At 44.6% G+C, this 20,085-nt stretch overlaps 1 pseudogene; it reads right to left on the bottom strand.

The window, feature by feature from the left end:
- The window catches only part of LOC149241139 (25S ribosomal RNA), a 3,046-nt pseudogene extending 2,496 nt beyond the window's left edge, over window positions 1-550 (bottom strand).
- Between the last annotated feature and the right edge of the window lie 19,535 nt (window positions 551-20,085).

The raw sequence follows: 20,085 nt of genomic DNA on the forward strand, positions 1-20,085 counted from the left end.
TTGCACTCCCTTTCCTAGGGTTCTTTTCACCTTTCCCTCACGGTACTTGTACGCTATCGGTCATTGAGGAATACTTGGGCTTAGAGGGTGGTCCCCCTTTCTCGCTACGAAGCGATCCTAATTCAAACACGCTGCGTTTTACTTACAGAATCGAACCATGGGACTCTCTACAGGGCTATCACCTTCTTTGGCCAGATCTTCCAACCTTTTCATTCACAATTCTGCCTACCTCTCGATGGCGGCCCTTATGGTCGAGCACCTAAAGGTCCTTATGGTCGAGCAACTCAAGTTCCTTACGGCACCTTATAGCCTAAATCAAAGGGCAAAGATCGGCATGCCTGGTTCTTCCATCATCCAATGAACTGAAATGAATCACGCAGAGAAGGCAAGGCTAGGAAAATGAGACCAAGATCGAAACGAAAACCTCCGCTGCTTAGTATTTGCCCAATCCGCTTTCGCTCGCCGCTACTAACGGGGTCTCGGTTGATTCCCCTTCCCATAGCTACTTAGATGTTTCAGTTCGCTAAGTATTTCAAGTCCAAGGAGCACAGACTAGCCATGGGGCTTGGATATGGTTTCCCGATCAGAGATCCATGGATGACAGATGGTATCTCCCCACGGCCTTTCGCCTTTGGAAGCGTCCTTCCCTCTCAATGCCCAGGCATCCATCTGATGCATTCTTTCCGATACAGTAGGTATTGAACCTGATTCACACCGTACAAAATTCCCTCTCCGTATAGTCGAGTGTGCTAACGCACCCATCAATCGATCAATCACTCAGGATGCGCAAGCAGGCTCGACCCCCCAGGGAGAGGACCTTTTCCTTGTACATGATTCTAGTTATGACTCGATATATGTCGAGTATGCTTTGATTTCGTCTCTCTCTAGTGACCGAAATCAATCTCATTATATATGTCATTATGCATGAATGACTCGATATATGTCATTTCGCAAGCAATTAGATCGATCTCGCGAACCTCTGCGCGAAACGATGGGGGCCTTCCAATCATGACTCGATAGCAGTCATTACACCAGAAAATGCATATATGGGCATATGTCATTACGCTTTCTTATCAATGCATATATGGGCATATGTCATTATGGAAGTGATGGGGTCATTTTGACCCTGAAACATGGTTCTCTCAAGCGCCCTAGTATACTCTACTTGTTCACCCGTGTCGGTTTGGGATATAGAACCGATCTCAATCCAATATCCTGCTGAAGAAAACCAGGTAGGAAATTGATTTCCATGATGATGAGTGCTACTTTGACACTATGTCCTGGGCCCCGTAGGTAATGAACACGCCCAGGCTATATGCCCAGTAGGGGGCCAGGGATGCGTCTTTCACACTTACCAATATTCCCATGAATCGATCAATCAGGATGCGCAAGCAGGATCGAACATAAGGGAGAGGACTGAAACTTGTCCGTGATTCCAATCATTATTTATATACGTCATTACGCAATCTAATTGGAGGTAATTACGCAACCTCATTTTAGCAGTCATTTGGGTTATTTCGACCAAGTCTGCACACAAATGAGAGAGATTTTGCTCACTTCTTTCTCGAGTGGAAGAAGGAATATGGCTCATATCATTATGTATGAGCATCCACTTCGTTTTGTCGTTTCATTCATTGATGAATCGAGTTATGGTCTCGCTCGTTCCTTTCATATCCATCTTCGTAGGAATAGGATGGAGAGATCAAGATAGATTTCGTTTGTATACGATATTCTTCGAGAATGTTTTCGATAGAATTCTCGCAGTCATTATGACATTTCGACCCATTATTTCGACCCATTATGATCTTTTCACTTCATGTCGTAGGAGCGGTAATTCAGCGTATAATTATATATGTCATTATGCTTTTTTCTATCTATAGTTGTTACCAACCCCTATGCTATGAAAACTGGCTTTCTTTTTCGGACCTCGTGGGTGGCCGCCCCAAAGGTGTGGAATAAAGTACACTTGAAATGAGCTAAGGAAGGGATGTTCTTTTGGTGCTGCTGCACCCCTTAGAGAAAGGGTCGGGGGAGCAACTAACCGCTGATATATATATATATATATATATCTATATATATATATATATATATATATATATAGATATATATATATATATATATATATATATATATATATATATATATATATATATATATATATATATATATATATATATATATATATATATATATATATATATATATATATATATATATATATATATATATTGTCGCTTGCCCGATCTATCTATCCTTCCTGTGATATCTTCTCTCTCCCTTCCCTATTAGCTGGCTTTCCTAGCGACTCCAGAGGTGTAAGCCTAGAGAAATGCTATAGAAATGGGCCATCTACATAGCATTTATTAGGGTCTTTATTACGGCTATCAAACAGATCTCCCCCATCCACATCTCCCCTAGGTAATTGCTCTAGAGCTGGCACACACACATAGCATCAATCAGGGGCTTGGATAACGACTATGATCTTCCCATTCGCACATCCCCTAGAGAAATGCTATAGAGTGGTTCCATCCTGATAGCACCAATACAGGGTCTTCCCTACACACATCTCCCCATGGATATAGATGGATATATATATGCTTTAGAACTGACAAATCCCCATAGCACTCCCACACACATCTCCCCTTCGTACACGCTATACAAATCAACGATCCACATAGCATTCATAAAGGTATTCCCTCTACACGCTCTTATAAATGAGATTCTCCTTTTATCAGTCATTCTGGTTACATTCCCATAAGGTCGGAACTAAACTACCCAGATCTAGTCCGTAGGTCATCTCTCGGGCTTCCCCAATCACACCAGTAAGAAACTACCCCGATCTAGTCCGTAGGCGAGGTCTCGGTAAGATAGGTTCTTTTGTTAGGTTTTAAGAGGATGGCCCCTGGCAGGGTGAGGCTGAGCCTGTCGAACCCCTGCCGGTCCTCACCTTGCCTAGCTTGATGAAACACCCCTATACGGCTCAGCTTTACACAGCCTTCGTTATGGCCTATACGGCTCAGCATTTTAGCCTTCGTTAGGGCCTAGACGGATCAACATGCCTTCGTTTTGACGTGCTTCATCATTATATATGTCTTTATGCTGGCCTTGAAAGAAGCATGCTCATATTCAACCTAGCCTTAGAGCTTGCTTGCCTAAAGAACAGGAAGGCCAATCCGAGGGGGACACACACTGCACCCCCCTGGACCCCCGTACTTACACCGCACACACACACTCAAGTCCGTGAAATTAGACACTTTCAATCTGGCATTTGAGCGGAGGTAAATGGCTCAATGGAACATTTGTCCATACAACTTGAGCTATTGCCTTAGGGGAACATGCTCCGGAGTTGAAGGGACCGCTAAAACCCTACTGCTTGAGGCTTTCATGAGCTTTTCTCCTTAGACACTGGCCTTTCTCTTTGTATGCTACTTGACCTGACTAGAAGAGCTCCAGCTAGGAAGAAGCTCACCGAGGAAACCTGCTACCTTCAGAGAAATGAGAATTGTGAGGTACTACGAGAGTTGAAGTCAAGCCCTCCTAGCAGCTCTTACCGAGAGGAACTGGCATTTGTTCTTAAGGAAGCTAGCCTTGTTCTATTATGCTAAATAACTCTTTCATCTTCTCAAGCGGCAAAGCCTCAATGCCAGAGTGCCGTTTAGCTTAGTCTGAGGAAGATCAGTCTATGGGACTAACTCTCTTAGTCTGAGGAAAGACCATCTCTCTCTGAGCATGAGATTCTCCAAGCCAGCTATCCCTCTGAAGCTCACTCTCTTAGGCATGAAGTGAAGGAAAGGAGCTCTCTATCTTATCAATGGAACAATCCTAATCTCTGGTCTGAAGAAGGAACACAAACACTAGGTTGATCGATCCATCAAACTCTGAGCTTGAACTAAGGAACGGTTAGAGCTCTAGGAGTTTGAGTTCAAGGCCTAAAAATCCAACCTCTAAGACAAAACACGCTTGATTGCTACTTGAAATCCACAACGAGGAATCTATCGTCGATATACCCAACGTCGATATACCCAAACTAGTCATACAGCCCTCGTTTGATGAATAATTTGATGTTGTCTGGCCATTAGCGCAATATCACCTTTTTCAAGAAAAAGTGCGTTTATCGCTAGTTTGTCGAGATCCATTATAGATTATTTCCAATATGAATTTTTTGATTAGGGAACCTCATCATTTCTCATACCATTTGAAGTAGGATCAGTTTGATCTTCTCAGTCGGCGAAGCCTCACTCCTTTAGGTAGCTCGAAGAAAGAGCTCTTTGGACTCTCTATAGCTCATCAGACTATCTCAGGAAGGGTCCGAATAGAGACAATCTTCATCTGGAAGGATAGGAGCCTCATGCTCAAGGCAAGGACCCCTGAGGTTGAGCTGCCCAAACAAACGCTTCAAGTTCCGTTCTCATACCGCATTCCGATGGGTTAGCCTCCCCCCTTGCGGGGGCCGTCTGGCTCTACCCCTGCCTGTTGGTTTGAACTTCAGGTTCTGGAAAGATTGAGAGGTGTTCTCCGAAGAGAGTTGGTGCTCTCCGAGGGGCCGGACCTTTCCATTAAGATAGGAAATTCACTAATGAAAGGTGGCGTAGCTACCCCGTCCATTCCTCAGTTGACCACCACCCCAGCGATCCATCCCAAGCAAGCTAGCACGATCCTCCTATCCAGCTAGACAAGCCAGTTAGTTACTACCTAACCAGTGGCCAAGCCGTAAAGTAGCCAGCCGGACGGACACAAAGCCAGCCATTGTGACTTCATTTGGTGAGTGGCTGGTCCAGCTGGAGAGAGAGAGATGAAGCAGTTAGATGCACACATTTTCTTCCTTCTGCCTTGAACCCCTAACTCTTCCACCCATTCCATGTGCCCCACCAGACGACGAGAGAAGGATCTGTTCAATCCATATCCGAAAAGGAGTTCCCCCATATCTCCCTACCTCACTTACCATCTACGGAACACACATTCCTACCTCGATTGGATAGACGATGCATTACAGACGATGATTCACAATTTGCTGATCATACGCCATCATTCATGGCCCATAAGCACCAGTGATAGCCATACAACCTGTCATAGCCTGTCATAGCCTCACATAGCGGAAGCCATATGCATGGACCGCCTCACATAAAGCCTACAACCAATAGCCAGAAGGTCATAGTAGTTGATCATAGTAGACAGAAGGTGGTCATAGTCGATAGCCGAGCATAGCCAGATTTCATACCAGTAATAGCCGCCATATATATCCACGGAACATAGCAACACGTATACATCTGGACAAGAGTGGTAAGCATCCATTGGCCGAGAGGATAATAGATATACCTCATCATTGGATACCCGAGAGAAGATAGAAAGTACCCAGAATACCCATTCAAATGCCATACCTGAGGAATAAGTAAACAAGGATAGTAGAACCAAGCTTTCCATATCATACATAGGGTAAAGTATTAGTATGAGTCAATGGTTATCACATAGAGCTAGTGTTAGCATGATGAAGTATAGCTTATGACTACTCTTTCTAAGCATGTAGTATCATTAGCATTGACCTGTTACTTACTATGAACTGTAACAAAGCTCTTGTTCAATACTGATTACAAGCACCTTCCATGATAACAGCTGGTTTCAATGTCTGAACATGTTATACGCATCTACTATTACAGGTATACTAATGACTCATAATACGCCTATCATTAACTAGTACAGAGTAATGGAAATAGCTTATAGTGTAATAAAAAGAGACTAGTCATTACGTAATCTACCTAATTGAATATCACATATCCATATATTATGGAACAAAGGTAATAGAGTAGAACAGATAAGCTTTACCTATTGATCTATGCAATTAATGGTGTTCATTGGATACTAATACTAAGAGTAATCATATGGAAACCATAGACCTGTACAAAGGTTGTTATGGAATCACAGTCTCAGTTAAGCTGAGTAAGCATCAATACTACCACTTATAAGCAACAGGTGAATAGTGCTGACTTTCCCTAATCTAATCATAATTGAACATATCGTTTCTATCGTTCCTACTCTTTCCCACACCTGGCCTAACCTTGATATTCAATAAGTTGCCTTCCTTGCACTAGGAAGCGCAAGCCCCTCCGGGACCTTCACTCACACGCTCACACTCACAAACTAACGCTAGGTTCGGGAACAGCTAGGTTCGGAAACATAAAGCCAGTCAAGTATGGTGGGGCTAGTAAAGCCGAGAAGATCGGTACGAAACGCTAGGTTCGGGAACAGCTATGACTGGCTGGCTTTATGGCTTTGTTATGTGAGTGATAGAGTCTTCCTTCTAAGCTTCTTCCTTAATGTATGAGGTAGATGAGGTAGAAGCCGAAACACCGATCTAAGAAGGATAGGTACAGATAGGGTAGGTAACAGCGAATAGAAGGTAGAAGGTAGTAGTAGTTTCACTCATACACCCACTCATGAAGCTTAGATAAGAAGGCTAGGGAAGGAGAAATACCCGCCCAGCCGGGCCACTCATCGTTCCTGGTGGTCAAGCCTGCTTACGCATCCTTGCCCCCTAAAAAAAAGACCTTACTATTCTTTAAGGTAGGTTCTTTAGTACAATCACTCAGGCTCAAGCATCATCTATCGTCGAGGAATCCTGCACGATGATCAGAGAGCTTTAGACATACATTTACATACATTGTGCCCCGGTCCACCTTATCCGAGCTTCTATGCTTTGTTTCACACGTGCTCCAGTTACGGTTCCATATACAAATCCATACCCATTCATTAGAGATCCACCAGATACAGATAAAGTTCCAACGGATCCATCAGATGCTGAGCTAGATGCATTTAGGAAAGATCCAGCACCGCCGGTTGATTACTCAGTTTACCTAGAAGCATCCCTTCCGGATCTATAGCTATCATTCAGAGTATACCCCAGTCTAGCAGCAGGGGTAGCAGATCGAGTAGCAGCAACAAAGGCAGGGGGTAAAAGAGGGCGGTTCGATACTTGTTCTAAAGCCAGAGCTTCGCAGTGTTGCGCGCCCGATCCGTAACACAGTCCCTATCACAGAGCAGGCTCACCCGGTTCGTTCCCAGCATCCGACGACCGTATGGATCTGGCCCCTCGTCCCCGTCATTAATGTACCGAGACTAAGATTTGAAGTGGTGGATCGGCTGGTATGGGGGGGGGGCAGCACGCTTAGGTCCCGGCCCACCAGCATATCCTGTCATATAGGGGATAGTTATACGTATGAGGTAAAGCTTGGAAAGGAAATGCAGCAATAACGATCGAGTTGGAGTTGCAAAAGCCGATCGAATTGGAGAAGAAAAGCTTCAGGTAGCTGGGAATTTCAATAGTTAGAAAAGGCGGGGCATATAGATGGAGGTAACTGGGATCTATGGTCGACAAGGTGGACTACCCAATGCCGGCTAACAGTAGAAAATGACATAGGGATGGGTGGTATCGAGCTTCGGATAAAGCTATAGAATTGGTCACTAGTGAGTAGCAGCCTTTGCCTTTGCGTAAGCCTCCTCCGGAACTAGGTAAAGAAGCGGTGAAAGTAAGTCAATGGATGGGAGGAAACTGGAAACCAATGAATGGAACTGGGTTACTCCAATTCCATTAGTACAATCCCTAGGAGTTTCACAGCAGGGGTAAATATGAATAAAGCGGGAGAGCGGATCGAAGCAATTGGACGACCAAGAGAGATATGGACGAAGCGACAGGACGAGTTCCGGTAGCACTTTTATGAACGAGATGCAGCAGGTCGGGAGGAATAACTATTTCTATTCGAGTGGGGAGAAATCGATCTATTTGCAGGTGACAGAAAAAGGGCAATTGAAGCTGAAGGCGGAGGATGGATAGGAATAATCAATTCATAGCCTTTTCATTCATTTATTAATGAAAAATTCATAAGGGGCTGAAAATGATTTATAGCTAGCTGGAATGGGAATAGAGATCTAAGTTCCGCCTTGACTGTGATAAGGAAGTCCGTGAATAAAGCTAATTCATATTTTATGTATTGTATATGAGCAAGTTACTTCGATCCGGTTCGTAGAAGAGTGCCCTCCAGCCTGCCTAGCAAGCACTCTTCAAACACCTCTTCCCTTCCTTTACCCGACGAAGATGGACAACACAAAGCATCCATCTATTACCTTAGATAGAGGCCCCGCCCGCATCTCCAGTCGACTCCAGGCAGGGTGGCTGCTACTCAGTCAAAGAGGGAAGGGAAGAACTCAAACTTGACTTATTAGATCCTTTTATCAAGAAGCCTTGTTCCCAATTCATCCCGATCACCTTCTGATCATACTCGAAAAAGTGATATACATCTTCAATCAGTTTCTCATTCATTACTTACGAGCATGTACCACCTTTTACCGAAGAGGACATTCAGTCAAGTACAAGAAAATCACTATTTGAACCTGTAGGCACGTGTGGATACGTCGTACAATAAGGAATATCAAACCCTATTGGCAAGTGTAGCTACTAGTTCGGGAAGCTCCAAACTAGGGACTGAAACAACCAAGCTTCCCTAATACCAGAGGAAAGGACTCGCTACCGCTCGGAGTCATTACTTAGTTTCACTCACCCCTGCTCCGCTCAGTCTTGACCGACCTAAGAAAAAGAAGGGAGTCGTTAGAAAGCCTTACCTCATCGAGCAGGAAGTCACTTGAATACTTACCTTATGGAAACGAAAAATACAGGGTGAACAACACATCCTGGGTGCGATTTGATGGGAGTTCGTTGATATGGGCAGGAAAGAAAGACCCTATTATTGCGGGCAAGAAAGGTAGCTTGCGAGAATAGCTATTGGATGGTTCGATGGCTTGGCTTGCTATTAGAGGTCCCGCAAGGGTACAAGTGCTTACCCAGTAGTGCGGACCCAACCCAACGTATCAAGCCATTGATCTAGTAGTACAGGTTTCTAGTTCATGAAAGATTATTTAGACTAATCAAGATATATAGACGGATTATTCTATACGTAATAAGTCTACTCATCAGTCAAGAATATGACCTAAATAAGAAGTATTACAATTCGTACAGTTATAGATAGACAAGCTCGGTAAGGTAAGGATACAAGGCCAGACCCTCCCTATATCAAAATATTTCTGGGTGTATCCACTACTAAGGTTTGACAAATTTCATTCTAAAGTACGGAAAAGATCTCTAAGCACGGGAAAGAGATAGAAGTACAGGAAAGATATCTCCTCGAGCGTTAGAGAGAAAAGCACGGGGAAGAGAGATAAGCCATTAAGCCCCTCAATAGCCTATAGAAGCCATTTAAACCCTGAATCAATAAGTCAACCCGAAGCATGGCATTAATGTCCCCGGCGGGGAATTGGGAATTGAACTAAATTTGCTTCATTGTCAGGTTCAACTTCTGGTTTTATACATATTTGTTAAGGTATTTGCAAGGTCTTCGAAATGGGACCAACACTACTAAAAGATGAATTATACCACATTTAGGGTCCATCCATGACCGGGCATATTTGATAGAGTTGGGACGAAGGCTAAGAAAGACTTGCAGGATGTGCCCAAACGAATATGGAGATGACACATGGCATCATATCAGGTTAACTGGTGGCACACCATCTTAAAGGTACTTACGTCAGCAGAGACATGTGGACATCTTATCGACCAATCAGAACCTACCACTTGGTAAAATGATGTAAGCATCCCACGGGTAAGTGCATATGAAGCAGTTTGATCATGTGACACATCGTCGCAAGCAACATTCTTAATAAACAGGGTGCGTTAGCACACTCGACTGTCCAGGCCACCATCCACTGAGTCACTCACTCATTCCGATGCCCACCACCCAATAAGCATCAAGGACCGGCAGGGCCTCGACTGTTAGGAAGAGGAACTTGAGTTGCTCGACCAACGGGAGAGGATAGCACACTCGATTGTCAAGGCCACCATCGACGAAGTCACTCACTCATTCATATGGGTGAAGGATTTCCATTTCAATTTTGGCCAAGTATGGGGATGGATATCGAAGGCGAGTGAAACATGTTTTTCAAAGTTTTGGGTCCATATCCTGGGTGGATTTGACACATGATGTTCATATATTTGCACAAATCTTGCCATAGGCTCGAAGCATGAATGGAAGGGAATCTAGAAACATTGAGGTCTAGGAAGGATACATCGTGATGATTTCATCTTGCCAAAAAGGGCAAAATTGCCAAATTTGGTTAACTATGAGGAGAATAAAGAGGAGGCAACTCGAGTTCATTCTCCAGGTCAAGTTGCTTCAATTGCATAACCATGGCTCGAAGTTGCACCACCAAAAGTTGCAAAAGTCTCATAGGCACCATCAGCAATGGCTCCAACAGTAGCGGAGGTGGAGGTAGCTTTAGTAGCAGCGGCTTGTTACCCTGTTCCAGATTGAGACCCAACCACAAAAGTAGTAGTGGAGCTTGCAGTTCGAGAGCTTGTTCCAGCGTCTAAGCTAGCAGCATTATAGCCAGCAACGGAGAAAGCAGAGGTATAAGTGGATATTTTATCGAGACTTCAATTATATATGTCATTTCGCTATCGAATAATTGATCAAATAACGAAAGAGCGACGCTTTCTATATAATAACTTGGGCCCTTACTATTCAACATTGTGGAGTGGTTGCGACTGGTTATCCATTAGTAAGCCCGGGAAGCGACAAGCATCCGTTTGACCTGCATGCGTGTTGCGTATAGCTCATTCTGAGCCGGCATCCCGACTCTCTCTCACTTATCAAAAGTGGGGGGGAATTGCAGTGCCTGACAGCGCTTCTTTGAGTTCCTCAAAAGAATAGGTTCTAGTAAGTCCCATCGCTGCTTATGCTCCCCAATCAATTGATGGTTTTTAGATTTATAAATAAGTAACTGCTTATGAATTTGAATGTTGCTTAAATAATAATAGTAGGGAATTTCGCTCCCGAATGAAATGGTCTCCGCCTCGGTACATATCAGAAGGGAGGTATCTTACCCTCTTTCAGGTATATTTAGAGGCAGATCTAAACCTTGTGTCCCTGGATGAGGGAACTTCTTAATACGTAAGAGACTCATAAAACTCGTTATTATAGCTCGATGGATAGACTTGATTTAGTAGGGGGCCCTTTTCTATATAAGAATTCGAGAAATGATTAAGTATGTGACATGCTCTTCTCCGTTTATCAGGCAAAACGGGCAAACAACCTTGAGAATGCACTATACCCCTACACGAAGGAAGGTGTGCCCGTAACGAGATCGAGAGATAGATAGGGCCATATCGTATTTGAAAGCACTCAACCTAATGAATTTCAAAAGGGTTGCTTAGAATTAAGAAAGCTAACACATCGAAAGTTGCTCAACCAGGCCTTACCCTCTATATGTTAGAAAGGTGGGCACTCGATCGAAGTCAGTTTGAAAGCTATTGAATGTTGCGAGGTTGGGAGGGTTGGAAATTGCGTCATTTTTTGGTTGGAGAGAGAGAGCATTTGTGCGCCCACCTTAAATATATAAATGGAATCTGGCAGGGTGCTTTCCATTGCCACGGGATGTGGGCCGATCTAGGATCGTAGGAAACATCGCGGGCAGTCTATCTCTATCCCGTGTCCTTCCTCGGCTCGGTCACATGTTCGATCCATGGAAGGTGGTGAAGCGAAGAGGGGAACAATGGCTGAGTGGTCGAAAGCGCTTTCTATATTTCAAGCTGTAATCGCATCCCTATACCTACCGGGGAAGATACGTAAGCTTGGTAGATCTTTTGGCACTATTTCCAATTCAGGCAACGGAATCGCTTCAAAGTTGTATTTAATAGAGATACTCGATCCAACTCCACGAATGAGCTTTTTGTTCCTAGTCGTCGCGAGAGAGAGATAGAGAACTCAATTCTTTCTACTATCCTTCCTCTCCCTTATGGTTGAGCGGCCTTACGGCGCCTACAAAAAAGCACACTTTAGGGCCCGGGGCATTCACCTCCCCTTTTCTATATAGGTGGAAGAGGTACTTGTCGGAGCAACCCGATCCCAACGCTTCTTTTCAAAACCTTTGCGATAATACTGCGTTTCGAGGCAGGGAGTTCGAAATTTCTTGCATACTACAAAGCAAGCTCCGAAAGGGAGTTGGTTTACGATAGGCCGAGGCAGCCTTTCCCCAAAACTGCCTTACCACCGGATCCGTAGTTCACTGTTGCCCACCGCACAAAGAGAGTCTTCAAGACCCCTTTTTCCCATTCACTAAAAAGTATCCCTCGACTCCCTGCCCTAGGTCCGGATAGGGGAGCACAAGTTTGAACTTCTTAAGAACCTTGAATCGCTGCACTCGACTAACTGACTTATGAGCGGGAGCAATCAGTTGACTCGCGGGGCCCCGACTACTGCGGGTTCGAACTGTAGCCTGTGATGTGATACCTATATGCTTCTATGACATACCCGGTGCTTCTCCCAGATGTGTCAGGGCGGAGAAACGAGATCATCACTTAATAATAACTTAATAATAATAAGAATTGAGGGGTTGTGCTTGGTCTTAATGAAACGTGCATGCGAAGTTTCTTCCCAGTTCTCTTTATAGTAGCTCGTTGTTAAGTAGCCCAACAAACCAATTTGAACAGGTCGATTTCCACTATTATTGCATCTCGATTCTTAGAGTGCTCTCCCTCAACTTAAGGGGGCTGAATCGACGTCTTACAGGTTTTGAAGAGGCTTCTCGCAATATGAATTTATGAGGTGAAAAAATACCGCAGTGAAATGCCGAGTGTCAAGCCCATCGATGGTGAAATGCCAGGCTCGGTTCAATGTTTTCCCCTCCATGACCTCCCTATATAATGAGGTTAGGTCATCTCTGTACCCGCTCAAAGCATAGAAACGAGAGAAGATGCGTATACAATAGACTTGACCCGTAGAAACTAGTGATTTTGGGGTGGATCATCCAGGAATTGTAGCTAGCATAAATGGCCCAGTACCTATAGCTGATAGGGCCTCCTGCTACTGAGTGAGAGATATTAGCTATTGAGATTGATGAACTAGAAATGGATTGGTGCGAGATCAGATGAAAATGAGATTGATTAGCTTTAAGAATCGGTAGAAGCAACGGTAGAGGTTTTTCTCGATCAGTTGAGTATAGCTTAGTCGAGTCCTAGAATTGCTATTCGGAATTGGCCTGCTATCACATAGAAAAGGGGGAGTGAGTTTGACCGCTTGGCACCAAACACCGATTCATTAATGCTTAGGGTAATACAAGTGGGTAAGCTTGAGTGTACACCCAGTTGCTATTACCCCATGCGTTGTATCTAGGTCTATCCGAGCCCGCTCCTGCTTGAAGTGAAAGGAGAATCTATGCACTCATAATCCGGAGCCTTCCTAATCCTTCTGGGCTATCTCCTTATTAATCGGTATTGGCACCTGAAGAAGTTGTGGTCGAAGAGGAAGCTATGATCCGTGCGTGGTACTATCCCTGAACCAGACTAAACTCTGGACCAGTCCTGATTGATGGTGCATCATGGTGCGCGGTTGGCTGCCATCTCGACCTTTCAAAACATATAAGGTGGAAAAGATCGATCATTCATCGCTGGCACAGAAATATTTGATTTGGTGGGGGTCATTGGCAAGTAGAGGAGGAGGTGTCGGCAACAAAGACCTGAGCCAGCGTAGCGTGACTAGATAATCCTTCTTTCCATTAGAGTCTATAGGGGTGGTGTATTGGGTATATGCATGAAACCTTTAATAAGGAGATTGACCCGCCCTTATACTATCATGCTTCTTGATGATTCTGAGCTTTTTATTCTCCTATTAATACCGATTTTGTCATATATGTCTTGCCTCTTTCGTCGCCTTCCGGGGACATCACCACATTTCCCCATTAACCCAAGCCATTGCATTGACCCGCGAGATCAGGGACCAGGACCGTCGGTCACTATGGACATGGGGCGGGGTTGCATCGTCATTGAGATAGGGATCCCTCATCCTATCATTGCGCCCCTGGACCTCCATCGAACATAGTATGCATAGCTTCTACGGAGATTGGTAAGCCAAGGGTTGGCAAGTAGAGCCTGGTAAAAGATGGCAGTCCTGTAAGGTGCTCATAAGTGGGATCAATTGTGCTTGGCTTCAAAGGGATGGATACCAACCAAACAAACTTGCATCTGGTTGCAGTTTTCTATTTTAAGGCGTAGCATGTCTCCAAAGTGCAGAATGATGAAGTGGCGATAATGGAAGTGAGGTGCGTAGGTTGCTTGCCTTAAAGTGATGGTGATTAGATGATGTCAAAAAGGTTAGTAGTACAAGGCAGAGCCCCAAAGATCATGGCAATAGGCTATAAGTAGGTTGTAGATAGGCTGCAAAGCGATTAGGAGAAAGTCAAATGCACACCGGCTCGGGCTGATCTGAAAGATCATAAATCCTTGGAACAGAATACTTGTTCTCCATGGTGATTCTATTCAAGGCCCTATAGTCCACACACATCCTCTAAGTCCCATGCTTCTTAGGAACAAAAACTATAGGTAAACCAGCAAGAGAAGCACTTGGTCTTATCACCTGGTCTAACAACTCTGGAATTCATTTATTCACTTCATCTCATTCAAGAGCATATTTCCTATGCAACCCATGGGATTAGTGAATATAGTAGTAGCTCCATTTTTTGTTCCACTTCCCAGCAATAATCCCTTAGACTCTTGTAAGAATTATTGAAATTTCAAGGAGGGTACCTAACTGCCTCTTTTGCTCTTCTTCTTTCGGGGGATACACCTTGTTGTTGCTCGATTCTCTTGGCCTATGGATGAGGAGGGAGACGCCTGCTCTCCGAGTTTCCGATTCAATGGTATTCATGTGACCCTCCCTTTTCAAGATTCTTCCTGGCGAATCCATAGTCCGGTGATGGAAAAGGGGTATGTGCCATTCGATTAATAGGGGAAGATACCACTGCATCCTGGAAAGAAACCTCTTATTCATGGTGAACTGCTGGAAACGGAGGAATGGAATGACCCACCCACTCCTTACTGATTATAGGGTTCGCAAGCTCTTACGTTCAGCCCTGGTACTGCTATTCACACCTTTGGAGTACTATACAGGACATAGCTAGTTAGAATCAATAGTTAGAATCGTCCACTAATAGCGAATTGAGAGAGAAAGAAGTTCCCCGACCTTACCCCATAGATAGAACAAAGGCCCATAGGGGATCTCATGGATTCGTATTGAAGGTGATAACTAATTGACAGACTGTAATAAAATATCGGCAGTGATTTCTTTTATAAAGACTCTGAAGGTGGGAACACATAATCACTAGTTAAGGTGGGAACACAGATTTGTAATGCCCCATTTGTATTGTCGTACCCCAATGGATTCGTATTGACAGACCGTTCCTTACCGTTCCGTTCCTTTTGACAGTTCAGACTTTCACTATCTAGTGCCATCCCGGGATCAAAGTGATTTACCATAAATACTGTACAACCCATAAGTAGCCCAAAGGCCCGACGAAGGAGGGGATCTCATAGATCAGCTATAGAGAGTGGTGGCATCCGTCCGTGGTGGTGGCAATAGAGGAGACCGTACGACAAAGGTGGTAATGAATGCCCCATAAGTAGACCAAAGGCCCGGAGGGGATCTCATGGACAGGAGGGCGACGTGGTGGCATTCGTATTTACAAACCGTTCCTTACCGTTTGGTATGGGTGGAGCAGCTGGTCAATGCCTATCCCGGGAAGAAAGCTGGTCAATTCCATGCCTTTACTATGGAACAACCATAGTGCTCGTCCTTGTCCTGAATAGCATAATGATTAGTTCGTTCCGTTCTTTACGATTCATACGGCACGAGGAACAGGATACAGAATATGGGCCCACCAAACGGAATATCAATAAATCATTCCTATATTTATGGAAATGACATATATAAGGACTTGAAATGGATGAGTTAGCGTGGTATTCCTCATCAACGTAAGGCCAATGTATGGCTACTGTGGTTCTGTGTTTTGATACCACTTCCTTCCAGTCGTGCTGCTTGAAGCACTTTTCACAGAACCTATATTCATCTATTGCTCTTGCTTCCATTAGTGCATAGACAGAGTTTGACAAGCCATATGTTCCTATAAAGATAGGATAGGCATGACAACCTTTCTTTTTCCTCTTGACCAGTACTTTGTTAAAGTCGAACTGGATGGCTTGATATGCGATCTCTTGGATTAACAGCATGTCTGGGACATGCTTCGCAAGGTGTGAGGTGCATTCGTTGCCCCATATATTCTAATGTAGGTTTCCTTTTCATCTATGTACTAGTCTGCCATGGTGTCTAAGACTTTCAAATCTACCTCTAAGATTCTGGGATATTTCCTCCCCCTCCGGCGATATAGATCGATCTCCCTTGCCTATCCCTCGATAAGAAATATGCCTCTCCCTCGCCCTTAGGTACGATTGCCCACATGGATGGAAGGGAATGGAGGTTTCGTTATATACATAATTATGCTTTAGCAGATCATGCATCTATGGGCATATGTCATTATGCAATTGAGATCTCGAACTAAATGACATATCTCGAATGACGTAATTACGTATATAATGAATGACTGGAATCACAGACAAGTTTCAGTGATTGATGGGTGCGTTAGCACACTCGACCAAAAGGCTGTCATCGATGGTGTGAGGTAGGTGAAATGCTTGCTGTATTGGAAAGAATGCATCGGATGGACGCGTTATCAGGGATTTATCGCTCTATTTTCCCAAAATAGAGGGACAGAGTCACTCACTATTCATATGGTGAGGGTGCGTTAGCACACTCAACTATCCAGGAGAGGGATTTATCGCTCTATTTTCCCAAAATAGAGGGACGGAGTCACTCACTATTCATATGGTGAGGGTGCATTAGCACAGTCAACTGTCCAGGAGAGGGATTTATCCTAGTTATAGATATCCTTATTACTGCTGTGAGGGCCAGGCAGTCATGAAGCATTCACTGATGGGAAAGGGTTTGGAAAGAGACTCTAATTCCTACGATGAACTTGGGACAGTTCATAGGTAGTAATCTAGGGAAAATAAGAAGGATAAGACTATGCCGGTGAATGGGGCAGTTAATAGGCAGTCCTCAAAGGGGGATAGCGTGAGAAGACCCAGATCAGGTGCCAGTGAATGGGGCAGTTTAGAGGCATTTCGGGGATAGGAGTGTGGGAGATCTATAACTCCTGCTATGGTAATGAGGCAGTTCGATAGCATGCACTTGGGGAGATGCCTGTACCGCGATCATTACCCAGTCAATCATTAGATAATTCCTATAGTAAGGTGGGCTTCACATACTGGAACGAGACTCGCTGGACTATATCCAGGTTAGGTGTAAACATACTATGGAGGTGGGCACATACCGGAACGAGATCTGCCAGACTAGAGCCGGGTTAGATGGGAGCACACCATGTAGGTGGGGACACTCCGGAGCAATACGTACTGCCTACACCGGGGCTAGGCATGAACACATGATGAAAGCAAGGATACACATTGGTCGGGACCGATGGACTCAATCCGGGTAGTTGAATACTGCTTTTAGAGAGGGCAGATCCAGGAGATAAGACCTATCGGACTTGGATCGGTTTCCTCTTATTCATAGGCAGGTGGGGACAATACTGTAAGTGCAAGTTTATGCTCAGGTTTTCATCTGATAAGATCGCCTAATACTCTCTTTCGTTCAAAAAGGCCCAATAAACACTTTCCCTCGTTGTACGCTCAGAGATATTGACTCTTTTTTATTCCATTTACCTCTATGGAAGGCAGGGTTACCCATTACACCTTTGGAATGATTACCCAGCCCTTATTACTTACGATATTTCACTTCGTCAAGTTTATCCGCCCTCTTTTTTAAGGTTATCCCTTTATGTTTGGTTAGCTATTATTGGTGGAAGGAGGAAGAGCTTAGCCTAGCCCACACTCATTGCTTTTTCAGAGCTCCTACGGGCCCTTTTCATAAGCCCTGATCTTCGTCATACTGGGACCTTGCCTTAGATTATTACCACTATATTCTTTTACCTCTATGTGCAGTTTCCCGATTACTCCCTGAACTTAGAGTTTGGCCATGTACGTTTACAATTCAACTTAGTACTACCGTCTTCCTTATCACCTTTAGTTGGACACCTGGGGAGCCTCATTGGGACGATCTCAGGAACATTGACTTTTAGCCCAAGGAATGAAAGGAATGAATGGGACACAGGCCGACCCACATGACATATGCTCACCTCTCTATTTTAGGCTATGCGGCTGGTTACCCATCCCACATAGGTAGGTAGGATGGAAGGAAGGATCACACAGCCCCTTTACTTACGATATTTCTGTATAGTTTGACACCCTAGGTTTATAGCCCTTTCTTTAGGTAGGTTCGATGAAAAGATGGACGATAATACCAACAGCAGCCCAAAACCCACTAACAGGAGTCACTCACTATTCATATGGTGAGGGATTGTGCAGGTCTAAAAATAGTGGATCTTTGTGGAGATGCATCATCCGGAAAAGGTGAGGAACAAGTTGGGACCCCATTCAATAGAGGGGATTGGATCTCACCAATGATCAGTGGGGGCATTCGGGTAAGCTAAGCAGGTACCATAGTTTGTTTGAACCACGACGCCTATCTATCAGTCAGTTAGGCAGGTTGTAGTAAGCTTGGCTCAATTTCGCACACTATGGTGGGTGGAGGAGGGTTACCCAAGGGTTAAGATCCGGGAGTGTGAGCAGTGCGAGCCGAGAGGCTCCCATACTGTTTGGAGGGCAGGGGCAGAGATGCCAAACCTGACCCCAATTTATCGCCGTAGAAGTTGTTTCTTTGAAAGATTATGTTTCTCGGGTATCCAATAAATTCATCCAAAGGCCCCCCCGAATAAGAAGGCCCCAACTTCTCTATTTCCTACCCTAAAAGCCTGAGCTAGATTGAGATAAAAGAGTATCCTATACCTTATAGAAGGTAAGGTTCCCTTTCTTTATTCCCCTAAAAGAGCTAGAAGGTAAGGTAAGGAACGCAGTCGCTTGTCCGCACCAGGCAAGGAGAACCTACCCTGAGTGAAAGGGAGAACCTTCTTCACTTTCTTTAAGGAGTATGGGTGGAGAAATGTGGGTCGCCGCTGGGAGGTCCAACCCTAAGCTTATCTCTGCGACCATAATGAATATAATATCTAATGGTGCGAAGCCGCTTGTCCCTCCGGGGGCATGGATTTTTTCTTCCGTTCATTTGCTAAAAGAGTCATGATGACGTTGACAAACAATATTGAGTTCCACGAATACGAAGGAGGGAAATATGCCATTTTTTGCTATTCCATTCATTCGTGTCTTAAGTTCGAAGGGGATCTCAATATGTAATGAAGAAACGATAGTAACTCGTCGTTCCATAGGCTTTCTCATATTTATTCAGAGGAGTTTTGGTAATACTTCCAAAGCGATTTTCGACGAGAGAATCAGAGCTATTCAGAGGGAATTGCAGTGATTCCCTAATCCTAATGAAGTGGTTTATCTGGAATCCAATGAACAACAGCAATTACTTAGGATCAGCTTGCGTTCAATTACGCCGGAAATTGTCGAATCATTACCGAATGAGACGGCACGCTGTGCGCCTAAGTGCGAAAGGACAGTGCAAGCTGTGTCATGCCGAAACCTAAATGTGGAGTCAGCAACACCTCCAAATGCCATTTCTTCCCGTCGCATCCGTCTTCGGGACGATATAGTCACAGGGTTTCACTTCTCAGTGAGTGATCAATTTGTCCCCTGCACCACCGATACGAAAAAAGCTTTTCTCGTAGAACCGATCCGAGAAGGCTTGGTGGTATCAAGATGGTATCAAGAATGGTTTATCGAAATGGAGGGCGACCCGACCTAAGAACGAACGGAAAGGTCCTCTCCCTTTTGGTCGAGCCTGCTGTCGCATCCTTAGGCGGCCCTCACCCATATGATGGGTGAGCGAGAAATCGATGGCGGCGATGGCAGCCCGATGGTCGAGCGAGAAATCGATGGCGGCCTTAGCAGTCGAGCCGATGGCAGCCTTTTAGTCGAGCGTTCGTTACCTCTCCCAGAGGTCGAGAGTTCGACAGGCTCACCCTCACCCATATGATGGATGAGCGATAAATCCCTCTCCCATAGGTCGAGAGTTCGATAGGCTCACCCTCACCCTGTTGGTCCTCTCCCTTATGGTCGAGCAACTAAAGTTCCTCACCCATCAG

The sequence above is a fragment of the Pinus tabuliformis genome, chromosome 8, assembly GCF_031772625.1.
Source record: "Pinus tabuliformis cultivar Carrire ecotype Pingquan chromosome 8, CPIR1, whole genome shotgun sequence".
NCBI lineage: Eukaryota > Viridiplantae > Streptophyta > Pinopsida > Pinales > Pinaceae > Pinus > Pinus tabuliformis.